The 15,276-nt window shown below is 34.4% G+C and overlaps 1 protein-coding gene across 1 annotated transcript in view; it reads right to left on the reverse strand.

Moving 5' to 3' along the window:
• The window catches only part of Ift81 (intraflagellar transport 81), a 70,436-nt gene that overhangs the window by 29,420 nt on the left and 25,740 nt on the right, over window positions 1-15,276 (reverse strand). The gene's annotated exons all lie outside the window — the stretch shown is intronic.

Below are 15,276 nucleotides of genomic sequence, written 5' to 3' on the forward strand. Positions count from 1 at the left end.
TGAGTAATTTTTTTTTTTAAAATAAACTCAATGAGTTTTTCCCTTCTTTTTTTTTTTTTTAAGAGAGAGAGAATTTTTTTTTTTTTGAAAGGGTCTTTTTTTTTATTTTAATATTTATTTTTTAGTTTTTCGGCGGACACAACATCTTTGTTTGTATGTGGTGCTGAGGATCGAAACCTATATATATATATATATATATTTTTTTTTTTTTTTTTTTTTTAAGTTTTCGGCGAACACAACATCTTTGTATGTGGTGCGAGGATCAAACCTGAGCCGCACACGTGCCAGGCGAGTGCACTACCGCTTGAGCCACATCCCCAGCCCCTAGATGAGTAATTCTAAGTTACAAGGTAGTAAAATAGATTAGAGCATTTCTAAAATTTTTTTTAACATTTTCTTTTCTTTTCTTCTTCTTATTATATTTTTGTAGTTGTAGATGAACAGTATGTCTTTATTTTATGTGGTGCTAAGGATGGAACCCAGTGCCTCACATGTGCCAGGAAAGCACTCTGCCACTCAGCTACAGCCCCAGCCCTAAAATTTATTTTTCTTAAAAGACTAGAATGTTTCCTGAGTATTCAAAGAAATGCCTTAAAAATAGTAAGATTATGGATGGGGTTGTAGTTCAGTGGTAGAGCACTTGCCTCACACATGTGAGGCCTTGGGTTTAATCCTTAGCACCACATAAAAATAAATAAATAAAAAAATAAATAAAGATATTGTGTCCATAAAAAAATGTTAAGATTAAAAATTCTTCACATAAAAATAATCCCCCAGTATCTAGTTCAGATAATTTTTTTTTTATACTTGACTTTAACTTTGAAAGAATTGTGTTTTAGAGGAAGTTAAAACACTGAGTAAGTCAGTTTTAATACTAAGGAAACCAGCCCACACACAGTAAATCTTCAATGGCTGAATTACAGAAACTGCTCTAAAATTTTAAGTATACCCGTGTACTAAGAGTCTAATAACTTGCAAATTTTCCTTTTAAAGAATGTGTAATCCCAATATAACCACAGCCTCAGAATCCCTAGAGTAACTATATGTTCTATTAAAAGTGTTCTGGGCAAAGTGCCCAAAATGAAATCAACCCTGTGCATCTGCTAGTCTCTGGAACATCTAGGCCAATCTCCCCTTCTCTGTCTTGCTGTGGTCCAAAACTATTTTTAAAAGCTAAAAGCTAGAAATGTTTTTGGTGAAAGAACAAACCCACAAATTACTCAATGTGTTGTATCTGACTGGTTATTATTTGACATTCATTATATATACTCTCTAAGGAAAGGGTAGTCAGGTTCAGATTAATCATAGTTCCACACAATTAAGCAATAGGTGGCCATCAAAACAGCTAAGGGCTCTACTGTCCCAGAACTAATTAGAAGAAAGGAAACACATTGGCAGTGCTTTTCTTTCACAGGAAGTTTCTCCTAAATATCATTTGAATTTTAGGATACTTCTTAATTTTTAATAGTATTCAAAAGAAACAAACCATGATAAGTACATTCACTCTTCAGACATATTCAATAATTTCTATAGAACATATTTCCAAAAATGGTCAAAAGAAACATAAGCTTCTGATATATTCTGCCAAAATGCCCTTCAACCAGCTATTTATAATACTTTTATAATCAATCAAGCAAAATAGTATCTTGCTTTTTATTTGCATTTTTCTTTTTAGGAAACTTCACTTTTTAGTTATGTTTATGTGTATCTGTGGGAATTTTGAAAAAATGATTTGCTTGTCTTTGGCCCACATTTTTATTGGGGTTTTTGTCTTTTTCTTACCCATCTGAAAGAGTGATTCTCAAACTTTCTAATCTCATGAACCTTTTATATATTCTTAAAATTATTTAGGATCTCAAAGAAATTTTGTTTACGTAAATTTTTATCACTATCACATTAACAATGAAAATTGAGAAAAATTTAAAATATAAGAAAACACAGGTACACATTCCATTGGCTGCCAGAGTGATAGCATAATCACACTTGAGCCTCTGGTAATGTCTACTATACACTACTGCACACTCATACAAGAATAGAATAAAAACTGCCTCTCCTTCCCCTACTGGTTCACAGGAGTAACAGTAGTGGGTTGGAAAGGTGGCAATGAGGAGGACCAGGAGCTATACACAGGCATGGGCCAGCAGGCCCAGAGATCAAGAATGTATGGACATGAGAGGCTTTGGGAATTATGGAGGGAATGGACCACTGAGTGGTAACCAAGGGTACAGTAGAGCAAGGGGTGGGTTATGGAAGTACAAATCAGTATGCTGAACAGATAACAATGTGGAATGATGGGGCTGGGGGCCGAGAAACATGGAGACACAGGCTAGCAGACACGATAGCTGAGGACAGAGGGTAGTGGGGAGCCACAGGAAACATTGGTACTGAGGAAGATGAGGGTTAGTGGGATGGGGATAGAAACATGGTGTGAGGCCAGAATAATTGGTAGGTTGGCTAAACTGAGCAAAAAAGTTAACCAACGGTGCAAATAAGTAAATACAGTGGGGACAAAGGAAGCCACATTTATCAATGATAGAAATGATATTTTAAAACTAGCAAAGGGAGAAGCTAGAAAGAATGCTGAGGTATAGGGTTACTGGTTAGAATCCACAGTTGTTTGTATATATATATATATATATATATATATATATATACACACACACACACACACAGAGTTATAGAAATATCCATATGTGAATATAAATATATATAATATATACATATATCCATTTGTCTTTGTACTGAAAGAACTAGCCAAAGTAGCGAGAGAAGAAAAATAAATAAAAAGCATAAGGTGTGGACAGAAATAAATAAATTCTCATTAACACATATGCTATTGTTCTCTTAGGGGAGAAATTTAAAATGATTTAAATGACTATAGTTAATAAGACAATTTAGTAAGTTTGCTGGATATGAAGTCAATGGCAAAAGTTCACTTCATTTCTATATGTAAACCAATAGTTTGTGATTGCTGAAAATAATTCTAGTTTACTTCAAAATCAAAGTTGCTAGGCAAGGTAGCCAAACCTGTAACCCCAGCAATTGGAAAGGCTGAGCAGGAAGACTGCAAGTTTGAGACCAGCCTCAGTAATTTAGCAAGACCCCATCTCAAAAGGGCTGAGGACATAGCTCAGTGGGAGAGCATCCCTGGGTTCAATCTCTATTACCAAGAGATTGTTGGTAAAAATAAAACAAAACAGGTTAAGTGCCTGGTCAGCTATCATAAATTACGTATTCCTTTATGTCTCTTTGATTTGTTTTTCAAAAGTTGAACATTTGAGAGTGTGAAAATAAGATGTTCTGCCTACACATTTCTATGCCTAATCTGTAGGTTGGTTGGTTGCTTGCTTTTTTGAGTACCAGAGCTTGAAACCAGGGGTGCTTTACCACTGAACTATATTCCTAGTCCCAGCCCACCACCCACACCCCCACTCATCTTTTTTGGAGTCCTACTAACGTGCCAAGGCTGGCCTCAAACTTGTGATCCTTCTGTGACAGCCTCTCAAGTCGCTGGGATTATAGGCATGTACCACTGCATCCAGTCCAAACCTGAAAATTAATTTATCAAATGTTGTATTTGTCCCAGCAGCTTACTATAGAATGTTATTTGGTAATTCGGTATCATACTTATTACAATTTTTACTTTAGGAGTATAATAGGTAAAATTCATCTAAATTTTATTTGAGTAGGCCCCATGTTTAATCTTCACCATTTTTTAAACTGCTGTGAATATTTTGTCATGATTTGAAAGCAGTAAGACAAAACCTTTAAAGAGCATAGGATTTTGCTTTATTTTTATAATCATGAACTCTTAAGCTGTCAGCTACAACCAAGAACCAATGAATTGTGCATTCTACTTCTTCTAATTTATCTCTTCTCATAAATTACGAGAAGAAAAAATAATTAATTAGGGAAAATATTGTATTTGGATGATTTCTATAAACAAATGATTATAATTCTTATACATTATTTTTTACCTTTTCTGTTTCTTTAAGCAGTCTAATATGCCACAAAATCATTGTATAGTATTTGTTCTTTAGAAGAAATATTTTAAAAGTGTTATTATTAGCTGGACATGGTGCACACACTAGCAATTCCAGTAAGTGGGGAGGCTGAGGCTGGAGGATCGTGAGTTCAAAACAAGCCTCAGCAACTTAGCAAGGCCCTAAGCAACTTAGTGAGACCCTGTCTCTAAATTTAAAACAACGTAGGGGGGAGCTGGGGATGTGGCTCAGTGGTCAATTCCCTGGGTTCATTCCCCCTACTAAAAAAAAAAAAAAAGTGTTCTCTTCAGAGTGGTTGTAAATGTATTTCAAAATATAATTGATTTTTAAAATCCAGAATACTGACCTAAGAAGTAAGTCTATGAACTCGACTATCAAGGGAAAGGGAGATATTAGTGGAAGCTATTTGACTTTTATATTTTTGTGCTGTCAAATATAAGTAAAAACATCAATTATGTAATTCTGCTGTTTAAACAGAAACAAATATATTTATCTCCATGGCCCTAAATGAAAAGTCTGAATTTTTTTTTCTTTTTTGTGTTTTGATGCTGGGGATGAAACCCAGGGCTTGTGCATGCAAGGCAAGTACTCTACCACCTGAGCTATATCCCCAGCTGAAAAGTCTGAAATTTTAAGGTGATTATTTTATTGCAAATTAATCCATCTTAATTTTTAAAAAGTTGGTTGACTATTCTTGTTGTTAAATAATGTCTGAAAAATAAATACTAAGGGACTGGGGACATAGTTCAGTGATAAAGAACTTGCCCAGCATCCATGAAATCCTGGATCAATTCCCAGTACTAAATAAATAAAAATTTAAAACATTTGGAAAAGAAAAATAAAAACTAGGGCTGGGAATGTAGCTCAGTGGTAGAACACTTGTCTAGTACATCTCTGGGTTGGATTCCTTGGTTGGATCCCTAGCACCAGGTGGGTAGTGGGGAAACAAATAGAAGTTCTTTACTTAGTCGTAAAAAAAATTTAAAATATTTTAAAAAAACATTTAAAAATAATTTAAAAGAAATATTTAAAAATAATTTTTAAGGGAATTTAAAAATAATTTTTAAAAGAATTTAAAAATTTTTAAAGAACTTTTAAAAGAAAAGAATTTTTAAATAAATATTTACAGGAATACTTTTTAAATAACTTAAAAGGAATTATTTAAAAGAAAATATTTTTTTTTCAGAATAAAAACACCATCTTCATTTATTCACCAAATATTCAAAATTAAATATAGTTAGCTGATTTCAACAATTTGCAATAATAATCATAATAGTGACAATAATAGCTAATATATTTGAGCATTGACTCTGTCATACACTGTATTAATTCAGTAACTGCATAAAAACATTACCACAGAAAGCAACTTATAAGAGCAAACTAAAAGAAAATAATTTTTAAAGGCACAGGAAATAAGCAATGAATCCTTGGAGGGGCTGAGGTTGTAGCTCAGTGGTACACTTATCTAGCATGTGTGAGGCACTGGGTTTGATCCTCAGTACCACATAAAAATAAATAAAATAAAGGTATAAAAAATAAATCCTTGGAACACTAAGATAAAAGCTTCCTATTGTTAATCAAACAAATTTGTCATTAAAATGAACTACAAAGTTTGCCACTAGGCAGAAAAGCCTATTACAATGGCTATTACTAATTATTTGTACCAATATAAATATATAATCTAAATTTGTCATTTATGAAAGAACAGCCATCCTTCTAGATGCTTAGATCAATAAGATTAGTGTTTTCTGGTTTATGCCAGTAGGTGCTGAGAGAGTACTCAACTGTGAAGCTCTTTTATCTCTCTCTGCGTTTGGTTTTGGAAATGAATTAATTAATGTGTTACAGCATTAGTTTCTGGTTTCAGGACCAATTTCACAGAATCAGCTCCTTTGTGATCAAAATGGAATATGACAGATGTTCTTTCTCCTTTTATCCACTTAAATGTGTTTCAGAACTTTCAATGGTAATGATTAAAATCTGGGTTATCTTTTTAAATAGATGGGGCAGCTTACTTCCCTAATGCTTTTCAAGCTTATTGAGAACTCAAAGAAATTACTGACTTCATTACGGATATTTATGTGAAAACCAAGAATCTCTGTTCTTGCTGCAAAATTTCCACTTTAATATCTCCCTAAAGATTATATTCAAAGTAATTAGCTGGGAAGATTTTACAAGACAACCACATAGGCAATTCATATTGTTCAAGAACAAGTAAATACATATAAAATAGATATATGCATATAAATATATGTATGTATATTTATGTATGTAAATGTAAATAAATGTATATATGTATACATATATTTGGTTCTGGGGATTGAACCCCAGGAAATATCACTGAGGTAGATCCTCAAACCTTTTTTAAATTTTATTTATTTTTTAAAATACTTTTTTAGTTGTTGATGGACCTTTTTTTTTTTAAGATTTATTTCATGCAATGCTGAGAATCGAACCCAGTGCCTTGTACATGCTACGCAAGCGCTCTACCACTAGGCCACAATCCCAGCCCCCACCAAAGCTTTTTTTAAAAATTTAGTTCTAATCAGTTATACATGACAATAGAAAGCTATTCGATTCATTATACACAAATTGAGCAGAAGTTTTCACTTCTCTCGTTGTATATGAAGTAGAGTCACACCATTCGTGCAATCATAAATGTACCTAGGGTAATGATGTCCATCTTATTCCCCACCAAAGTTTTTTTGAGACAGGTTCTCATTAAATTGCTTAGGGCCTTGCTAAATTGCTGAGACTGGCCTTGAACTTGTGATCCTTCTGCCTCAGACTCCAAAGCTGCTGAGATCACAGACATGTACCACTACACCTGGCACTCTCTTTCTCTCTATATATATATTTTTAATATTTTTTTAAGGCTATGTGAAACTAGAGAGAAATCATTAATTTTATCAATGTTTCTGACTTTCTAGTTAGAACACCTGGACTAGAATGAGTACTTTTGACCTCAACTCCTATTAGTCTAACATCCATGCTATTTTCTTTCTTTAATTAAGTCACATCTCTTTCAGTTATTTTATCAAATTATTATAAGTATAGAAAACTACGGAATAGGCTTGAGGGAAATAAGAGAGTTACAGATATCACCAACTATCTAGGAGTAGCATGAATATGCCCAAAGGCCATACTTTTTATCCATCTGTCATGTTTCTCTTATATTCCGAATTAGTACTTTGCAGAAACTGAAAAGGCTAACTTTTCATGTCATGCTCAAAAAAAAAAAAAAAAATCATTTGGATAAGGCAAGAGAAAAATGTTTCAAAGCAACTCTGCTTTTTGTTAAAATGAATCTTTTCAAACACCCATCATAACTAATGCTATATAAACACATACAAATACTATTCTACCCTTTCCCAACCTGTTAGTATTATGTTTTTAACTTTAAAATTAGAAAATCTCAGCAAGCCAAGCATGAACAATGCAATTACATACATATGGAAGCAGCTAGTTAATTGCTCCTTCTTTTGAGAGACTCTATAATAAGCAATATGATATATGCTGGTAGAAATCTGTCTTAGATGAAACTGGTAGCCCAGGAATATCCATCTGTGAAACACAATCACACATTCAAGATTTCTATACTTCTATTATAAATCAAATCACCACCACACAGCTGTTACTATCTCTAATGGGTATCTCAACTACTGCTCCAAACAGTTAACACTCCAGAAGACCAAACAAACAAACAAAAAAAACTATGAAGAGTTTTAAAATATTGGGTTTAAATCATGGCATTACTTAAACTGCACGCATAGTATACTTCTCTTATTATAGCAAATTGAGTCAAATTTATTTGATTCTGTTTTGTTCCACCTCTTGGGAAATGTTAGGGGCTTCAGGTCCTGCTATGAACTCTAAAAGAGTACAATGTGATTTGAAAGGTTCTAAAAATATCACAGGTTTTCCTGGGCTCACTTCGAAGGGTGGATGATTCAATTACAAGTGTCAAAATTTGATTCCTTATTTTTTGAGACCTGACAGCTGCAGCAAATCTTGCCAGGATTCCCTTATCTTCATTGTGTTTCTCTTTGAAGTATTTAAAGAAGATTTCATAATCTTTCCAATTTAGCTCTAGGATTTCTGTTGGTATCTATAGAATGAATTGGTTGGTCCTTTCTGAAACTGCTTATAAATATTATTTGACCAAGCACATTTTTCAAGTAGCTATAACTGCACAACAGCTGAGCTTCTTGTAAAGGTTAGGGGAAAAAATACAAGGAGTCTATTAGACCCATATACCATAAACCAGGAGTGACCTCTCAATGTATGAAGTGCCAATGGAACCTTAACAGGAGGTTCATTTGTTGCTTTAAAAAAGTGTACCCAAAAGGCTTACATTCATTTGAATGAAAGCTCTGGGAAGGGTATTAATATTGCATCATTGGGGCTGATTTTATATTTTCAAATTATTAAATCAGAGAGACAGAGATATCTCAGGCTAGGACATTATCCGTTGCCATATGGCACTGACAAACAGGCACAGATTGTCTTTCACAAGAAAGTCTTTAAGCTTTGATTGTTGCCTATGAAATGGCAAAAATTATAGCAAAAAAAAAAAAAAAAAAAAAAAAACAACTGGCTGAAGCTAGGCATGGTAGTACATGCCTGTAATCCCCGCTGCTCGGGAGGCTGAGGCAGGAGGATCTCAAGTTCAAAGCCAGCCTAGCAAAGGCAAGGCACTAAGCAACTCTGTGAGACCCTGTCTCTAAATAAAATACAAATTAGGGTAGGGATGTGACTCAGTGGTTGAGTGTCCCTGAGTTTAATCCCCAGTACAATCAATCAATCAATAAATTAATTAATTAAAATCCTGGCTGAAGGGTACCAGATTAAATGGCAAATTTAAATTTGTGGTCAAGAGTTTAAAAATAACTATCTATACAATGAAATAAACATTATGGGTAGAAATAAACATTGTGAGTAGAATGAAGAGTTACCTTAAATTAATTTTTCTTATCAACTGAAGCCTATAGGAACAGCCAAGAGATTAGTAATATTATCACTTTTCTAAAGAAAAACTATACCTCTAGGTTAGTTTACACAAGTGCCCAGTTTCTAAGTAAACACCAGTAAACAAAATATATGCCTGTCATCGTGGAAATGAACTAGTTTCTTAGGGGCAGCTGAAACTGAACAAGCAATCTTTAGAGTGCTATGCATTATTGGCATGCAAGAGAACATGCTATAAGAACACATTCGAGGAGGAGGATCAGGGTGGCAGGGTGTGGGATGGGAAAACTTTCAGGATGTGCTTCCTGGAAGAGATGTTACTTAAGGTACAATCTTTCTGCTATCTTTTTGTTTTTAAATATATTTATTTTATTTATTTATTTTTATGTGGTGCTGAGGATCAAACCCAGGGCCTCACACATGCTTTGGCGAGCACTCTACTGCTGAGCCACAACCCCAGCCCCTCTTTTGCTATCATTAAAAAGCACACTGATGGGGCTGGGGTTGTGGCTCAGTGGTAGAGCACTGACCTAGCACATGCAAGGCCCTGGTTCGATCCTCAGCACCACATAAATAAAGGTATTGTGTCCAACAACAATTAAAAAATAATTATTAAAAAAAAGCATACTGATGGCAGTAAATCTTTTACTTATGACCCAAGCCATAATCATGACTATTAACTATATAGTATTCTAAAACACTGTTTCTCTATCTCCTCTCACACTGAAGATATTCCTATGTAAAATATTTTCAAAACACTTCAACTATGGAAAACTAAGATTATTTAATATTAAAACCCTGTTCTAATAACTTGAAATTATTTTAAGTGGATTAATAATAATTTGCATTTATAAACTCCTAAGAGACAATCACATGTCTAAAATAACTACACATGAGTAGACTAGATTTTAATTAGAATCTAATATCAAATTCACTTACAAACTTAAGTTTGGTGTCTCTTACAAGTGATTAAAAAAACACACATAGAGATTGATATTCATCCTCATCATTATACAAAATTACATATAAGAGGAAGTGAGGGGAAAGGGGAAAAAAAAAACAAGGGAGAGAAATGAATTACAGTAGATGGGTAGAGAGAGAAGATGGGAGGGGAGAGGAGGGGAGAGGGGATAGTAGAGGATAGGAAAGGCAGAAGAATACAACAGACACTAGTATGGCAGTATGTAAAAATGTGGATGTGTAACCGATGTGATTCTGCAACCTGTATATGGGGAAAAAAATGGGAGTTCATAACCCACTTGAATCAAATGTATGAAATATGATATGTCAAGAGCTATGTAATGTTTTGAACAACTAATAATAATAATAAAAAAAGAGATTCACACATTCTTCGGCCATGATTCACAATAAATATCCAGAAATGATGGCTTCTTAGTACTAGAAGGGACTCTAGATTGATCATTTAGATCAAATTTTTTTTAACAGTGGAATTTTGTTTTCAAGCAAATTCTTACCTGAAACTCTAATATATTATTCAGATAAAAGCAGAACTGATATGGGTGAAGTCAGAAAAGGGGTATAGAACACTTCCCAATTGCCATTGAGGCACTTCTTCAGATCCCAGGTACCTCTCTGTCCAATGTAAAAACCTCTAGTAAAAATTTTGAGCTATGGGACTGGGGTTGTGGCTCAGCGGTAGAGCACTCGCCTGGCATGCACGAGGCCCTGGGTTCGATCCTCAACACCACATAAAAATAAATAAACAAAATAAAGGTATTATGTACAACTAAAAAATAAATATTAAAAAAAAAAGAATTTTGAGCCAGATGGAAGACTGTTCAAGAAACACCCAAGAAATCTCTGGCCACTCAAAATTAAAATAATAGGAAAGGGCTGGGGTTGTGGCTCAGAAGTAGAGTACCTGCCTATCATGTATGAAGCACTGGATTTGATTCTCAGCATCACATATAAATAAATAAATAAATATAGATCCACAACAACTAAAAAATGTTTTGTTTTTTTTTTTTAAAAGTAATAAGGGGCTGGGGCTCTAGCTCAGCAGCAGAGTGTTTGCCTAACATGCGTGAGGCCCTGGGTTCAATCCTCAGCATACATAAAAATAAAAAATAAAAAAAAAACAAATATGGCATTCTGTCCATCTACAACTACAAAATTTAAAAAAAAAAATTTAAAAGTAATAGAAAAAAATGCACACACTCCCAAATTACCAAATATTTGTAGAAAACAAAACACCCAACACCATGAAGGAATTTTAAATTCTAAGAGAAGTTATAACTATTTATGTTATTAGAACAAAGATAATTACTTTAGAATACATCAGAATACATTTTATTGTTATTTTAGAAAGAAGTAGTAGTGGGCTGGGGATGGTAGAGCACTTGACTTGCATGCTCAAAGCCCTTGGTTTAATATCTCCAGCACTTAAAGAAGGAATGAAGGGGAGGAAAGGGGAGGGGCAGGGATCTTTACATAGGTGTTCTGGGCCCAGAGCTGATACTACATCGACAGAACAGCTTCTTCATGTACTACTGACACAGAAGTCTCTTAAGACATGTTATTAAAAGCAAGTTGTATAATACACACAGAATAGTGCTATTTGTATTTTTAAAATCTACAAAACACTACTATCTACATATCTGTATCTATCTCCAGAGAAAAGAGGGAAAGGATATACAGAACTGGTGTATATCAGTGGTTTCTGTCCAGAAAGAATATTAAAGGACTGGTGTTGTTTGTTTTTCATATCATGATAATCTATTTAGGTACTGCTTGTGTAATCAGATTTTTTTTTTTAAGATTAAAAAGGCCAAAACATTGACCCACTGTTCTTCTTCTCAATGCACACATTACTTCTAATGTATCCCTTGCTGAGCTTGTTAGAACATTTTAAACAGTGGAACGATCTGTTTCCCCAAAGCAGCCCGATCCATTACTGAAGAAAGCTTAAGTGGCAGAAAATTATCCTTACAGTCAATCAACTATTTCTTCTAATACCTATCTACTAATCCTAATTCTGCCTTCTCACAAACAAGAATATCCACTAATCTGTCTGTATTGGGGGTCCCAAGACCACTCCCGGGTTCAATGATTTGCTAGGAAAATTCACAGGACTCAAAATATAGTCACCCTCTTTGCTATAATTTATTACACTGAAAGGTACAATGCAAAATCAGCAAAGGAAAAAGGCCTAGGGGGTGAAGCTCAGAGGATACCAGCTACAAGCTTCCAGAGTCCTCTCCCAGCAAAATTTCATTGGAATGCTTAATTCCTCCAGCAATGAGTTATAGTAGCATGTGTGAGATGATGCCAACCAGAGAAGATCATTAGAGACTTAGGGTCCAGGATTTTTACCTTCAGGGCTGATCCTGCAGGTTACCCTCTGCCTAGCCTGTACCAAAATTCCAGACTCCTCAAAGAAAAACAGGTATTCAACATAAACCACATTCTTCATTCACATTAGGCACAGAGAGCCATTCTTATCAGGGAAAGGTGGGAATTATTCCAAAGTCCAAGTTTCCAGATATCTGCCAAGGGTCCACCTTGCAAGCAGGATTTTCTAGGGATAGCATCCCAGGCCTGCTATATTAACTCTTTTCTGCCCACCATCTTTTCCTTCTTTCCATGAAAGTTTTCAGACTTTTATCCATTTTAGTCACCCTCATCTGGTACTCTGGCATGACTATGTATCTCTTAAGACATGAAGCCAAAGATGTAAAATATTATTCCAGGCATAATTTGACCACAAATAGGATTCAACATTTTCTAAATGTAGTGTATATATATATATATATATATATATATATATATATATATCGTTATTGCTTTTGGTACTGAGGATTAAACCCAGAGGGACTTTACCACTTAGCCACATCCCTAGCCCTCCTCCCACTTTTATTTTGATACAGGATCCCACTAAGTTTCTGGGGCTGGCCTTGAACTTGTGATTCCCCCTGCCTCAATCTCCCAAGTCCCTGGGATTATAGGCATGCACCGCTGCACCTGGCTATTTTATTTATTTTTATAAAGCTGCATTCCTAATGGGTTTTGTGTTGACCCAAGAAGACAAACTTTCAATTCTATCACATTATATTTATAATCCCATTAATGGTCTTTTGTTTGCTTAAGTATAACGGCATTCCTACCTACCAAGATGATTTTAAATTGTAATTTCATCTGGCTCAGGTTGACTATTCTTTCCAGATTTCTATCATGTGAAAATTAGTAAAGGCTCCAGAGCCAGATTGCCTCAATTCAAATTCTGGTACTATGTAATAGCAATAACATCTTGATCAAATTAGCTTAAACTCTGTGTGCCTCAATTCCCTTATTTGTAAAAAATTGGAATAATAATTGTAACTTTCAGCATTATACAATGAAACAAATGAGACAGTACATGCCAGAACTCTTCTTTGGTGTCTAGCACATTGTAATTATATAATAAACTTTATTATTATTAATTATATAAACTATTGACAGTGGGCTGGCGTTGTGGCTCAGCAGTAGAGTGCTCGCCTAGTACATGCGAGGCTCTGGGTTTGAAAGTCCATTATAAAAACTTTCAAGAAGCTGGGCGTGATGGCACATGTCTGTAAACCCAGGGGCTTAAGAGACTAAGACAGGAGGATCAGGAGTTCAAAGTCAGCCTTAGCAGAAAGCGAGGCACTAAGCAACTCAGTGAGACCCTCTCGCTAAATAAAACACAAAATAGGGCTGGGGATGTGGCTCGGTGGTCAAATACCTCAAATTCAAACCCAGGTACAAAAAAAAAAAACACAAAAAACTTCAAGATAATAAAAGTTAAATATTCATAATTATCAATTTTTAGTTATGTTAAGAAAGCATAATCTCTAAACTTTTTATCATTTCTCAAACACTAGTGTGAAGAAAAATCAAGATAGACTAGACTGGTTAAAAAAAAAGTATCTCTACCACTAAGAATTTAATTTCAACTGTTCAAGAAATTCCTTTATCAGAATATTAGCAGAATAGGAGAAAAATACATTTCTGGGCATATTCTTGAGTACTGCCTCAAGCATATCAATACAATGAAAATAAAATGTTCGAATGATCACCAAAGTACAATGAGAAAAAACAAGCATTTTTAGACACTTCTTTTATCAATAAGGAAAATCAAAGAGCTACTAATTCAAAAGTTTAGTGAAGAACAAATATGTATAGCACTTGTCACCTGCAATCAGAACTAAAATTTGGAGGTAAAATGTCACATCAAGAATATTAGCTTTAGGGCTGGGGATGTGGCTCAAGCGGTAATACACTTGCCTGGCATGCGCAGGGCACTGGGTTCGATCCTCAGCACCACATAAAAATAAAATAAAGATGTTGTGTCCACTGAAAAAATAAATATTAAAAAATTCTCTCTCTCTCTCTCTTTTTTAAAAAAAATAATATTAGCTTTAGTGACAGTAGGAAGTATCAAAATGTATATACTGGGGCTGGGGTTGTGGCTCAGTGATAGAGCATTTGCCTAGCATGTGTGAGGCACTTGGTTCGATTCTCAGCACCACATAAAATAAATAAAGGTCCATTGACAACTAAAAATATTTTTTAAAAATGTATAAACTTCATTACCAAACTTCAAAAACTCCTCACTGACCTCTGGAAAAAAAATGACAAAGGAATATAAATCACTGTAATATGTCTAGGGCTTGTGAAATTTATACTTATTAACAAGTCATATTCCTAATGGCTATTACACAGTTTCTAACAAGCCAACATTTTCAATTGATTGCAACTACAACATAGTTTTGTGAACCTTACACACCTTATCCATTCTAACTGTGCCTTAGAGGAGTCAGGGTACCACAGTGTACAGTAGCACAGCTGCAAAAGCGTTCAGGTCTACTTCAGATCTCTACAGCATACTAACTTTGGGACTTTGCACAAGTTATTAAATTCCTCTGTTTCTTCACTTAGAAAATAGAAATAATACTTTCACAGGCATTCTGGGAGGATGAATTAGAACAGATTGTATAATATATAAAATAAATTTACTGCTTAAATCATTTTAGAATTACAGTTCTGTAGCATTAGGTACAGTCATATTATTGTGCATCCATTAACGAGGATGTTTTGGACATACTCGAGACTGAGTGCATAGGAACTGCTCAGTGAATGGCTGCTAAAATAATGCGAATTAGTGCTATCATATTCCATCTTGGATCTGTGTAAATTATTTAGTCCTAAACAGAAACCACATCATAGTTATTTCTGCTGAACTGCTCCTAGTTATAGCTTAAAAACTGAAACTCTGGTTTCAATTGTTTAGCCATAAACTATATTTCTAACTTTCAAATTCTTCATT

Source organism: Callospermophilus lateralis, chromosome 1 (genome assembly GCF_048772815.1).
Source record: "Callospermophilus lateralis isolate mCalLat2 chromosome 1, mCalLat2.hap1, whole genome shotgun sequence".
Lineage (NCBI taxonomy): Eukaryota > Metazoa > Chordata > Mammalia > Rodentia > Sciuridae > Callospermophilus > Callospermophilus lateralis.